A 14,607-nucleotide genomic window follows, 5' to 3' on the forward strand; every position below is an offset into this window, starting at 1 on the left:
TGCATGTTGGTATTATTTCAGCACTGCATGTTGGTATTATTTCAGCACTACGTGTTTGTATTATTTCAGCACTACATGTTGGTATTATTTGAGCATTACGTGTTTGTATTATTTCAGCACTGCATGTTGGTATTATTTCAGCACTGCATGTTGGTATTATTTCAGCACTACATGTTGGTATTATTTCAGCACTACATGTTGGTATTATTTCAGCACTACATGTTGGTATTATTTCAGCACTGCATGTTGGTATTATTTCAGCACTGCATGTTGGTATTATTTCAGCACTACATGTTGGTATTATTTCAGCACTACATGTTGGTATTATTTCAGCACTGCATGTTGGTATTATTTCAGCACTGCATGTTGGTATTATTTCAGCACTACGTGTTTGTATTATTTCAGCACTACATGTTGGTATTATTTGAGCATTACGTGTTTGTATTATTTCAGCACTGCATGTTGGTATTATTTCAGCAATGCATGTTGGTATTATTTCAGCACTACGTGTGTGTATTATTTCAGCACTGCATGTTGGTATTATTTCAGCACTGCATGTTGGTATTATTTCAGCATTACGTGTTTGTATTATTTGAGCACTACGTGTGTGTATTATTTGAGCACTGCATGTTGGTATTATTTGAGCATTACGTGTTTGTATTATTTCAGCACTGCATGTTGGTATTATTTCAGCACTGCATGTTGGTATTATTTCAGCACTACGTGTGTGTATTATTTCAGCATTACATGTGTGTATTATTTCAGCATTACGTGTTTGTATTATTTCAGCACTACGTGTGTGTATTATTTGAGCACTACATGTTGGTATTATTTCAGCAATGCATGTTGGTATTATTTCAGCACTACGTGTGTGTATTATTTGAGCACTACATGTTGGTATTATTTCAGCATTACGTGTTTGTATTATTTCAGCACTACGTGTGTGTATTATTTGAGCACTACATGTTGGTATTATTTCAGCACTACATGTTGGTATTATTTGAGCACTACATGTTGGTATTATTTGAGCACTACATGTTGGTATTATTTCAGCAATGCATGTTGGTATTATTTCAGCACTGCATGTTGGTATTATTTCAGCATTACGTGTTTGTATTATTTCAGCACTACGTGTGTGTATTATTTGACCCTTACATGTTGGTATTATTTCAGCACTGCATGTTGGTATTATTTCAGCACTGCATGTTGGTATTATTTCAGCACTACGTGTTTGTATTATTTCAGCACTACATGTTGGTATTATTTGAGCATTACGTGTTTGTATTATTTCAGCACTGCATGTTGGTATTATTTCAGCAATGCATGTTGGTATTATTTCAGCACTACGTGTGTGTATTATTTCAGCACTGCATGTTGGTATTATTTCAGCACTGCATGTTGGTATTATTTCAGCATTACGTGTTTGTATTATTTGAGCACTACGTGTGTGTATTATTTGAGCACTGCATGTTGGTATTATTTGAGCATTACGTGTTTGTATTATTTCAGCACTGCATGTTGGTATTATTTCAGCACTGCATGTTGGTATTATTTCAGCACTACGTGTGTGTATTATTTCAGCATTACATGTGTGTATTATTTCAGCATTACGTGTTTGTATTATTTCAGCACTACGTGTGTGTATTATTTGAGCACTACATGTTGGTATTATTTCAGCAATGCATGTTGGTATTATTTCAGCACTACGTGTGTGTATTATTTGAGCACTACATGTTGGTATTATTTCAGCATTACGTGTTTGTATTATTTCAGCACTACGTGTGTGTATTATTTGAGCACTACATGTTGGTATTATTTCAGCACTACATGTTGGTATTATTTGAGCACTACATGTTGGTATTATTTCAGCAATGCATGTTGGTATTATTTCAGCACTGCATGTTGGTATTATTTCAGCATTACGTGTTTGTATTATTTCAGCACTACGTGTGTGTATTATTTGACCCTTACATGTTGGTATTATTTCAGCACTACATGTTGGTATTATTTGAGCACTACATGTTGGTATTATTTCAGCACTATATGTTGGTATTATTTCAGCACTGCATGTTGGTATTATTTGAGCACTACATGTTGGTATTATTTCAGCACATCATGTTGGTATTATTTGAGTACAGTATGTGGATATTATTTATCACTGTAAATTGGCATCATTTGAGCACCATATGTCATTAATATTTGAGCATTGTTTGTTAGTTATTTGAGCACTGTATTTGGTATTATTTCAGCACTGTCTCTTGATATGGGGCAGGGAGGGGGCCCGTCTGACACAGGCATGGGCCCGGCACCCTAATTGGAAATCCAGGACACTTGCCCCAGATCCCCAGAAGAGCGAGCGTCACTTTTAGATATATGTACACATGCTGATACAGTCTCCACAGTGCAAATGTCAATGACCTCATCATTGGGTCGGGGCAAAGGTCATGTCGCCTTGGCTTACACTATACTGCACCTTACACTAAGAGGCGGCTGTGATCTCTGCCCTGACACAGTGGAGGAGTAATGAGGTCACTCATCGCATTTGCACTGTGAAGGGAGAAATGCATGGCCAGCCTGTGCTGAGTGAGACATTAGGTAAGCATTTCCTTCCCCACTTTTATCCTGCCACCTTGGGGGGACAACTACCTACCTGGCTACCTTCCTGGCTACCTACTTACCTCTGTGTAGAAGAAGAAGGAGAAAAAGTACCGGGAGGCAGCGCCTTGTACGTTACCCTTGAAAGGAGTGTGTGTGTGGGGTTCAGAACGCATCACTAGGGTGGCCGCTCACTTTAAAGATATGGAAATTGTGCACATCACCAAGGGAATGCAGGAATAAAGTTTAAGTAGCAGGTTTTATTAAAATAAAATAAAAAACAAGACAATTACGCGTTTCAAGGCCTTCCTGCCCCCTTCCTCAGATTGTCTGAAGGACTACTGTCACCAGCAGGCCTTTATATGTTCACAAAATGGAGGTCAATAAGGTTATTCCCCCTGCTGCCCGCACAGTGGGAATGCCGACTCCACCGCTATTCTATGATTGGAGGACAGGACACCACATGATTAATACCTAGTGACGCATCCTTAGATACCATCACTGCTGCGGTCCCCTGGCTTCTCCTGATCGCGGAGCTCCACAGCAGCCCACGGCTACCCTGTATACTAACAATAGCATAGCCGCTCTCTGATGCTTCTGGAGCCTCGCTTCTGTTGTTCACTACTGGGACACTACTGTCTTGGACAAACTACTTTGCAATGTATATAGTAATATATATATTTCTTTATCTGTTAGATCTGAATGTAAGTTAAGATGTGTTGTGTCTCTTGTATAGATGAATGTATTAGTATTGTTTTATGGGCCTTTGTAAGGGAAATGACATCATATTGGCCCGCCCCCTGACCTAACTGAACATATAAAGGTCTGCTGGTGACAGTAGTCCTTTAGATAATCTGAGAAAGGGGCAGGAAGGCCTTGAAACACGTCATTGTCTTATTTTTTGTTATCGTAATAAAACCTGCTACTTAAACTTTATTCTTGCATTCCCTTGGATTAATTTTGGATGAAGCAGCGCCTGGATCTTCTGCTCTTCTTTCCTTTCTACATGTGTACTTACCTACATAGCCATTACCTATATAGCTACCTATTTACCTGCATAGCTACCTGCTTACTTACCTAACTACTGAAATACCTGGCTACCTACCTACTTACCTAGCTATCTACTTAGCTACCTACCTGCCTGACTACCTACCTTCCTAGCTAGTACTTACCTAACTACCTACCTACCAACCTGACTAGCTTCCTGGCTATTTACTTAGCTACCTGCTCACCTACATAGCTACATACTTACCTACCTGGCTACCTACCTACCTACTTCACTACATAGCTATATACTTGGTTACCCATCTACTTGGTTACCTTACCTACCTTGCTACCTACCTACTTACCTAGCTGGCTAGTTACCTACCTTTCTGGCTACGTACATACCTAGCTTTCTGGCTACCTACTTGGCTACCTTCTTACCTACATAGCTACATGCCTACCTACCTACATAGCTACTTACCTACCTGGCTACCTGCTTACCTACATAGCTACCCACCTACCTACCTAACTACATAGCTACCAACATAACTCCATAGCTACCTAATTACCTACCTGGCTACCTACCTACTTACATACCTAGCTAGCTGCCTATCTAGACCCTGGATACCAAGTTAGCTAGCACCTTCCAACATAAGTTGTGCCCTGTACATTCCCTAGACACAAGCTACCAGAGTACTGGAGCCCCCCCCCCCCCCCCCCGAGGCTACCCCTGTGATGTCATGACATTTTTGATCTATGAACCACCAATGGTTCATAGCGATTTTAACTGTGGCTCCTGGAACCCAAAAATATTCACTCCTGGACGATTCCTTTCTACAAAACCCTTTGTACATCCAAAACCTCAAAAAATAAGTTCCCAGCACAGCGGTGACTGATTCAGGGCTCCTATTGCCAGAGCTAATCATTACCTTATGGCACTGATCTATAGAGTCATCTAGAATTATATGTTCACATAGTGGGATGACCTACGTAACCACCACAAAAATATAGCAAGATTCCTTAAATCTGCTACCTGGCAAATATCGGAATATTTCATTTTCTAAGAATTTGTAAATAGTTGCCCAACATTGTATTTCATTTATTCATTGTATATGCAAGGAAGGAAAAAAATATTTGATCCCCTGATGATTTTGTACATTTGCCGACTGACCAAGAAATGATCAGTCTATAATATTAATGGTCGGTTTATTTGAACACAGAGACAAAATAACAACAAAATCCAGAGAAACGCATATAAGTTATAAATTAATTTGTATTCCCCTCAGTGAAATAAGTATTTGACCCCTATCACTCAGCAAGATTTCTGACTCCCAGGTGTCTTTTATACAGATCATGAGCTGAGATTAGGAGCACTCTCTTAAAGGGAACACTAGTAATCTCAGCTTGTTACCTGTATAGGAGACACCTGTCCACAGAAGTAATGAATCAGATACCAAACTCTCCACCATGGCCAAGACCAAAGAGCTGTCCAAGGATGTCAGGGACAAGATTGTAGACCTACACAAGGCCGGAATGGGCCACAAGACCATCGCCAAGCAGCTTGGAGAGAAGTTTAAAACAGTTGGTGCCATTATTTACAAACGGAGAAACACAAAGTAAATGTCAATCTCCCTCAGTCAGGGTCTCCATGTAAGATCTCACCTCGTGGGGGTTCAATGATCATAAGAACCGTGTGGAATCAGCCCAGAGTGTCACGGGAGGATCTTTTCAATGATCTCAAGGCAGTAAGAACCATAGTCACCAAGAAAACAATTAGTAACACACAGTGAAGGACCAAAATCCTGCAGTGTCTGCAAGGCCCCCCTGCTTAAGAAAGTCCATGTACAGGAAAGTCTGAAGTTTACTAATGAACATCTGAGTCATTCAGCCGAGGGAGATTGACAATTATTTTATATTTCTTCCATTTGTGAATAATGGCACCAACTGTTGTAAACTTCTCCCCAAGCTGCTTGGCCATGGTCTTGTGGCCCATTCCAGCCTTGTGCAGGTCTAAAATCTTGTCCCTGACATACTTGGACAGCTCTTTGGTCTTGGCCATGGTGGAGAGTTTGGAATCTGATTGATTGATTTGATGGACAAGTTTCTATTATACAGGTAACAAGCTGAGATTAGGAGTGTTTCCTTTAAGAGAGTGCTCCTAATCTCAGCACAATACCTGTATAAAGGACACCTGGGAGACAGAAATCTTGCTGATTAATAGGGGTTCAAAAACATATTTCACTAAGTAAAATAACAAATCGATTCATAACTTATCTGAAATGTGTTTTTCTGTATTTTTTTATTTTTTGTTTGTTTTAATTTTTTTTTGTTTATTTCTGTTATTCTGCCTCTCACTGTTCAAATAAAACGATCATAAAAAGTTTAGATGGATCATTATCAGAGGGGAAATGTACAAAATCTGCAGTGGGTCGGATAATATTTCACTTCATTGAATATATATATATATATATATATATATATATATTTGTACATTGAAATTCTGTAAATCGAAACCAATAATCCTCACCATCTGCGAGTTGTTTCAAACATAGACCTACAAGCTAATAGTCTTAGTAATAACGCCTAGTTATACATTGGGATTTCTTCCTGGAAGTTTTTACTGTTTTAGAAGTATCTGATAATCTAGAATGTTTTAAATTCTGACACCTATCACTTCCCATTCATTCTCATTATTTTTTCATAATAACATTTTTTATATCATTATATGTTAAATATGACCAGAGATATAGGATATCCTTAGCCACTTTTTTTGCCTGGTCTCTTTTGTCTGTGGCTTCTCTGTAGAGAGACAGTAGAAACCAGCGTCACACATGGAGGAATTTGCCGAGAAGAGTTGGCAAAGGAACCTTCTACTCCAAATTTACGGTCTGCAGCAGCTGAGTTTATTGCTCTTTCTTCTCTTGAATGATAATTGCATGTGGTCGCCCCATGACTTGGCCAAGAAAACCAACTAGACTTTTTCAGAGCTTTACTAATTCTTCTGCCAGGAAGTTTAAATTTTATGGGCAAAGCAAACCCGCCACACTGGTGCCGTCACCGTATGTTTGCCCTGGCTGATGAATCCTACTCTATCCAAGCCAAAAAACTTTCAATATCTCCCTGTTCCACACTTGACTGAGACCGGCTATAGGGGGAAGATGATACAGACCCTGGTGGCGGTTGTTGTGTGGCCTCAGAGAAACCACCAGGGGGGAAATTGATGTTTGCTCCTCAAATATGTACTATGGACAGTGTCCGTACAGGTCTGGAACGGGACATTATTATTTGACCCATATTCATGATTAAGGAAAAAAGTAAAAAGTATCTCTTCATGGAAGCAAAAAATGCTGGGTTGTTCAATAAAGGAGAAAACTAAAATGTTATTCCTACTGAGTAAAATGGGGATCATAAGTAAAACTGCTTAGAAACAGTTCAGATATGTCCTACTGAGAATGGCTCAGACACCATTATAGGACCTGTGAAGATCGGGATGCTTGCTTCAGTTAACACCATCCCTTACCCAAAAAAAAACCTTCTCCTCTGGGGCGTGACTACAGGGGCCAAAGGCCCACCTCTGCTTAAGGTGAGGTACATAAAGTGATCACTTTGGATAGTGTAGAGATCAAAGCAATCCCAAACTTTTTATGGCCAAAATTCACTTGCTGCGGATGGTGGTCCTCTGGTGTGGGGTTTCATTTCAGGTTATTATGCCCCTTTCCACATCCATTCCAAACATCTTAAAGATAGTACTTGTGGTTATCGAGGAAAGCGTAAAGGAAGTAAGGGCATAAACTAAATAGGGATCCCATCCAAAACCCCTTATACTATAGTTATGTAGAAACTTCTGTATATTTTAAGAAGAAAATCTAAAGGGTAAAACAAAAATAAAGGAAAATATTCTGTAAAAGAAAAAGAATAAAAGGGCAATGTGATGCTTTAATGTTCAGTTTGAATGTCTTGTAGCATTGGATTCTTGGGGTCAAATCTGCATAGAGTTTGTATAGTGGACACTGTAATGGAGTCAGTAATGGATTTTGCTGAGGGATTGTGCGTTCTCACCCTAAAGCCTTATGAGTGTTAAAGACCTTCCCACTGGAAATCAACATATTGTGACCCCGGTAGATGAAACATAGAATAAGTAAAGTCATGGTACAAAAACAGAAGGCAGGAGATGTAGCCAGACAGAGTACAGTAAGCGGTGGTCAGAGTACGGTTATAAGTGGAAAACACAAGCAGACTCAGGAACCAAATGGACATTATTGTTCAGGGCCTGAGTGATGTGGCAAGGAAAAGGACAGAATGACACTAGACAATTGGGCATTGTCTGGAGTCAAGACCAATAAGCCTTTTTAGAGGCCAACAACAGCCTTACGCCCCACCAAGTGCCAATTGACTGAAGCTTTCTGGTGTTTTCACCATAAGTGGTCGTGAGGCAGCCAATATTACATTTCCCTGTTAGATCACATGAAACATAATAGTTTTTCCATTTGAATCCTTATTTAGTGAGCAGATATTGATGTTATATACTTGTTTTAGTGTTATTCTGGTTGCCTTTCATGACATCCATCTAATGTGTCCAAGGTTGGTGGTCACACATGCTCAGTAGCTCAATCCCATCACGAGACCCTCTTGCACACAATCACTTAACTTATTTCTACAACTGTAAAGGCCCATAAGAGTTGATGCACTATAAAGAGGCATTTTCTCCCCGGCACTGGACATACAAGGTGGACATTCCGAGATTTTTGGTAATGTTTAATATTCAGACAACCTCTCACATATCCACCATAATATTTGGTTGAGAGTAAGAATTCTTCTTAGAGATAGACATCCTAAGGGAAAGGGATATGTTCTAAATCCATTGAATTGTGTTCTTAGATATGAGTAGAACCTCTTAGCTCTTTCTGGCTTGATGTACTTCTGGGCAGATTCTAGAATGCCAGGACAAGCCTACATTTACCGCCACTCGCAGACCTTGTAAAACAAGTTCCCTACACAAAGACAACCTTTACAGAATGACTGCATCTAACCCAACATCACATTGGACTTGGGTCTTTGTGGTATGGTATAAGAATATTCCATTCGACTTACGAAAACAGAAGGTGCAGTGACTAACTGTGTACACAAGGCACAAGAGCCTCCGCTCTCAGCTGCTATTTCTAAATATGTTCTTACCAAAAATCTTAAAACTACTTATGTTTTTGGAAGAATTTTCCAAAATTAAAGTATTTGGGAAGGACTCAGCAATAACATACTTTCTTCCAATGACAGAATCTGGAAGCCACGTCGCAGGGAGGTCAACCTTTCTCCACTTACACCTTTTCGGGGGAACCTCTCCCTTTTTTTGTTTAGTTCCCGACCACCTTGCAATGAAAAAGCCTCTGTGAAACCAGAGCAAGGAGACCTTGGGGGACATTTTTCTTCAATCTTCTGTTACTGTTCAAAATTTGAGATTGACAGCTACTTTAGATGGAATGTGCAACTGAGAACTAAGGTCTGGATAGTTCCACCTTATAAAAATATGCTCAATTTCTGGATCTCTGCTAAGTCTACTTAAGTCTTCCACCAGTCAAGGATGAGAGCCTGACCTAGACTCTGACCTTTCCAATAAAAGACAAGATTTGGAATGAGAGTCATACTATCATTCTTTTCCATAAGGGATGGGAAAGGAGACTTTTGTTCTTAGATATGGGAATGGTATGGAATGTATGTTATATTGCGTGGTGTTTAATATCCCCCCCACACCTTTCTGTTTTAGGATCTTCTGGGGTTAATGGTCCGCTGCATTCTTGTCAGACCTATGGCATATCCCATGCAACTTATTGAGCCGGTGACTGCTCAGGTCATTTTCCAACCCGATCCATCTTTTGGCCGGACTGAAACCATGGTCTGCTGGAGTTTTTCAGTCCAAGCCAAAAGCTGGATATGGTCGACAAATGACCTGAACAGAACCACGAGCTGTCTCCGTTTGGCTCTTTGACTTGAACAGAGTTCACGAGCAGTCCAGCAGGGGATTTTTTAAATTCTACGCCAGAACAGGTCCCCGTAGGAACAAAAAAGTGGTGGGAATGCACTCTTAGATGATGGCAGATGTATGGAAAACGAAGGATTGGGCACTTGGATCCTTTTGTTTCTTAGGGAGATAATCCACCACAAGAGGTGTCCGGAGGGGACAGAGAAATCTGATAGTGGCTTATTTAGATATAAAATACAAGATATAAGGTATTAGGAGGAATTATGGTAAGGAAATACAAAACAAGCATTAGATTGACACCAATATAATTTGTAAACTGAGCCAAAGGTAAACCATTATACCAAACTGGAATACTTATGTTGGTGTAACTGTATGTGAATACAATTTGATATTACATATAAACATAAAAGAATGCTCCTGTAGTACTTCACTTCTTCTATTTTTAGTGGTTCTTTATTTAGTGGGCCTGTAGCCGCCCGTCTCCGAGGACCATGAATGAGGGGAGAGGTTGTAGTGAGGGCATACGACCTTTGCTAAACAATATAAATTTCCTGGCACCTTCCTCGCTACAGCCTGGACGGCGTTGGCATCTGTTTGGGAAATTACATTAAACAGCTACCACAAAAACCAAGAACCCGGAAAGGAGTAACCGCGGGTAAGTGGTGGCCTACAAGTGGAATTTGCAGATATCGATAGGAACGTTAAAGGACTGAAGTGATGAAGGACTCATTGTGAGGTCCTCAGTGAAGTTCTCCTATAGGCTTAATGTGCAAATAACACAAATTAAAACCATCACCCATGGGATAGATTTATCGGCTTTACAGAAGGGCCTGCAGCCGGAGAACGTCTAATAGATTCACGCGCCGAGGAGGATCATGGCAGAGGAGAAATACATCCGGAGCAGCTGGAAAAATATTTGTTTATGCCTAACACTACTGAAAGGATTTAAATAAGTTTTATTGTCCCTCTGCTGAATCTCGGGTTATTTCTTTTACATTTCTCTTGGTGTATTTGATGGGTTGTGGTTCTCCAGGTTACCCAGCAATCACTGCATGAACAATATTTAGTTACTGGCACTAAAATTCTATGTGCTATAAAAGAGGCCATATCTCCATGCTACACATGCTTGTTTCGGGTCTCTACCATTCTGGTCCACTTATAGGGTACAGTGTTAGTATTCTGAAGAAGCAGTGTGTCATTGTGTTAGATAAGCCCTATATATTTTATTTCATGTTGCCTACACAGTGATAACATACACTTACTGGCCACTTTATTAGGTACACCTCACTAGTACTGGGTCAGACCCATTTTTTCCTTCATTCTTGGTGACTTTCTACAAGGTGCTGGAAACATTCTTCAGAGATTTGTCTCCATATGGACATGATGACATCACACAGTTCCTCCATATGTACATGATGACATCACACAGTTCCTCCATATGTACATGATGACATCACACAGTTCCTCCATATGGACATGATGACATCACACAGTTCCTCCATATGGACATGATGACATCACACAGTTCCTCCATATGGACATGATGACATCACACAGTTCCTTCATATGGACATGATGACATCACACAGTTCCTCATATGGACATGATGACATCACACAGTTCCTCCATATGGACATGATGACGTCACACAGTTCCTCCATATGGACATGATGACATCACACAGCTCCTCCATATGGACATGATGACATTACACAGTTCCTCCATATGGACATGATGACGTCACACAGTTCCTCCATATGGACATGATGACATCACACAGTTCCTCCATATGGACATGATGACATCACACAGTTCCTCCATATGAACATGATGACATCACACAGTTCCTCCATATGGACATGATGAAATCACACAGTTCCTCCATATGGACATGATGACATCACACAGTTCCTCATATGGACATGATGACATCACACAGTTCCTCCATATGGACATGATGAAATCACACAGTTCCTCCATATGGACATGATGACATCACACAGTTCCTTCATATGGACATGATGACATCACACAGTTCCTCCATATGGACATGATGACATCACACAGTTCCTTCATATGGACATGATGACATCACACAGTTCCTCATATGGACATGATGACATCACACAGTTCCTCCATATGGACATGATGACGTCACACAGTTCCTCATATGGACATGATGACATCACACAGTTCCTCCATATGGACATGATGACATCACACAGTTCCTCCATATGGACATGATGACATCACACAGTTCCTCCATATGGACATGATGACATCACACAGTTCCTCCATATGGACATGATGACATCACACAGTTCCTCATATGGACATGATGACATCACACAGTTCCTCATATGGACATGATGACATCACACAGTTCCTCCATATGGACATGATGACATCACACAGTTCCTCCATATGGACATGATGACATCACACAGTTCCTCCATATGGACATGATGACATCACACAGTTCCTCCATATGGACATGATGACATCACACAGTTCCTTCATATGGACATGATGACATCACACAGTTCCTCATATGGACATGATGACATCACACAGTTCCTCCATATGGACATGATGACGTCACACAGTTCCTCCATATGGACATGATGACATCACACAGCTCCTCCATATGGACATGATGACATTACACAGTTCCTCCATATGGACATGATGACGTCACACAGTTCCTCCATATGGACATGATGACATCACACAGTTCCTCCATATGGACATGATGACATCACACAGTTCCTCCATATGAACATGATGACATCACACAGTTCCTCCATATGGACATGATGAAATCACACAGTTCCTCCATATGGACATGATGACATCACACAGTTCCTCATATGGACATGATGACATCACACAGTTCCTCCATATGGACATGATGAAATCACACAGTTCCTCCATATGGACATGATGACATCACACAGTTCCTTCATATGGACATGATGACATCACACAGTTCCTCCATATGGACATGATGACATCACACAGTTCCTTCATATGGACATGATGACATCACACAGTTCCTCATATGGACATGATGACATCACACAGTTCCTCCATATGGACATGATGACGTCACACAGTTCCTCATATGGACATGATGACATCACACAGTTCCTCCATATGGACATGATGACATCACACAGTTCCTCATATGGACATGATGACATCACACAGTTCCTCCATATGGACATGATGACATCACACAGTTCCTCCATATGGACATGATGACATCACACAGTTCCTCCATATGGACATGATGACATCACACAGTTCCTCCATATGGACATGATGACATCACACAGTTCCTCCATATGGACATGATGACATCACACAGTTGTTCCATATGGACATCGTGACATTACGAAGTTGCTGCAAGTTTGTCGGCTGCACATCCATGATAAGAATCTCCCATTCCACCACATCCCATCCAGTGACCTTATTCACACACATTATCACGTCCAGTGACCTTATTGTCCTGTATGAGATGATGTAAACTTTGTGACATGGTGCATTATCCTGATGGAAATATAATCAGAAGATGGGTCCATTGTGGTCAGTAACAATACTCAGGTAGGCTGTCGTGTTTATACCAGGGTCGATTGGTACAAAGAGGCCCAAAGTGTGCCAAGAAAATGTCCCCCACACCATTACACCACCACCAGCCTGAACTGCTGATACAAGGCAAGATGGATCCATGCTTCCATGTTGTTTACACCAAATTCTGACCCTGTGATCTAAATGTTACAGCTGAGCGGAGACTCAACAGACCAGGCAATGTTCTTCCATTGTCCAATTTTGGTAACCTGTTTGAATTGTAGCCTCGGTTCCCTGTTCTTAGCTCACAGAAGAAGCACATGGAGTGGTCTTCTACTGCTGTAGCCCATCTGCTTCAAGGTTGGACGTGTTGTGCATTCAAAAAATGGTATTAAGTATACCTTGGTTGCAAAGAGTGTTTATATGAGTTACTGTTGCCTTTCTGTCATTTTGATCCAGTCTGCCCATTCTCCTCGGACATCAACAAGGCATTTTCTTCCACACAACTGCCGCTCATTGGATATTTTCTCTTTTTCCGACCATTCTCTGTAAACCCTAGAGATGGTTGTGCGTAAAAATCGCAGAAGATCAGCAGTTTCTGTAATACTCTGAACAACCCATCTGGCCCCAACAACCATGTCATGTTAAAAGTCACTTAGATTCTATTTCTTCCCCCATTTTGATGCTCAGTTTCAACGACACCCAGTTGTCTTGACCGTGTCTATACGCCTGAATGCATTGAGTTATGATTCTGCTTTAGGATGGGCGTAAACTGGTGAGAAGCTACAAGCATCCATCACACCTTTTTTTCCCATTGATATAAATGTAAAAAAAAAGAATTGGTGGCTGATTCTTTCAGAATCAGCCACCAATTTTTTTTTTTACATTTATATCAATGGGAAGACAGATGTGATGGATGCTTGTAGCTTTTGTTACGACACAAGGGAAACAAATGGAAAAAACAGGTAGATGTTAATAGATCCTAACTCTGATAGAACGAATCTTGACCTCTATGCAGGTTCCCATGAAGTGACCTTTCCTACATATGACAGCAATCTTCCACACAGTCAAAGCCACCAAAAACCGGTTGAAGACATAGCAGTTACCTTTGAAGAGTCTTCCATAGATTCCAGCCTAATGCCTCCTTACTTGTGTCAGAGTTTTCAGATGTGCATACAAATAAGATGAAAAACAACCAAACCTGCTGATTTCTGCAGAAGTACGTAATGTGTATGGGGTGGGGTCTCTCCCCTCATCCAATGGCAGAAGTGAAGGGGAAAAAATGATCAGAAATGCTGGACTTCAACGTGACAGATCCTCTGTTTCTACAAAACAGCTTATTCCTCTTTCTCAACACACATGATTACTTGGCCTGGATGGTTAAAGGGGTAATCCGGAGCATTAATTTTATACTTAGAAGACCTCAGGGTGACATGAAAAAAAAAAAAAAAAAAAAACTGTACTTACCGGCCCTTTGATCATCC

General features: G+C 40.6%; 1 protein-coding gene across 3 annotated transcripts in view; it reads right to left on the bottom strand.

The window, feature by feature from the left end:
- DYSF (dysferlin) overlaps positions 1–14,607 on the bottom strand; it is a 438,078-nt gene that overhangs the window by 60,092 nt on the left and 363,379 nt on the right. The gene's annotated exons all lie outside the window — the stretch shown is intronic.

This window comes from Hyla sarda, chromosome 1 (genome assembly GCF_029499605.1).
Source record: "Hyla sarda isolate aHylSar1 chromosome 1, aHylSar1.hap1, whole genome shotgun sequence".
In the NCBI taxonomy this organism is placed as follows: Eukaryota; Metazoa; Chordata; class Amphibia; order Anura; family Hylidae; genus Hyla; species Hyla sarda.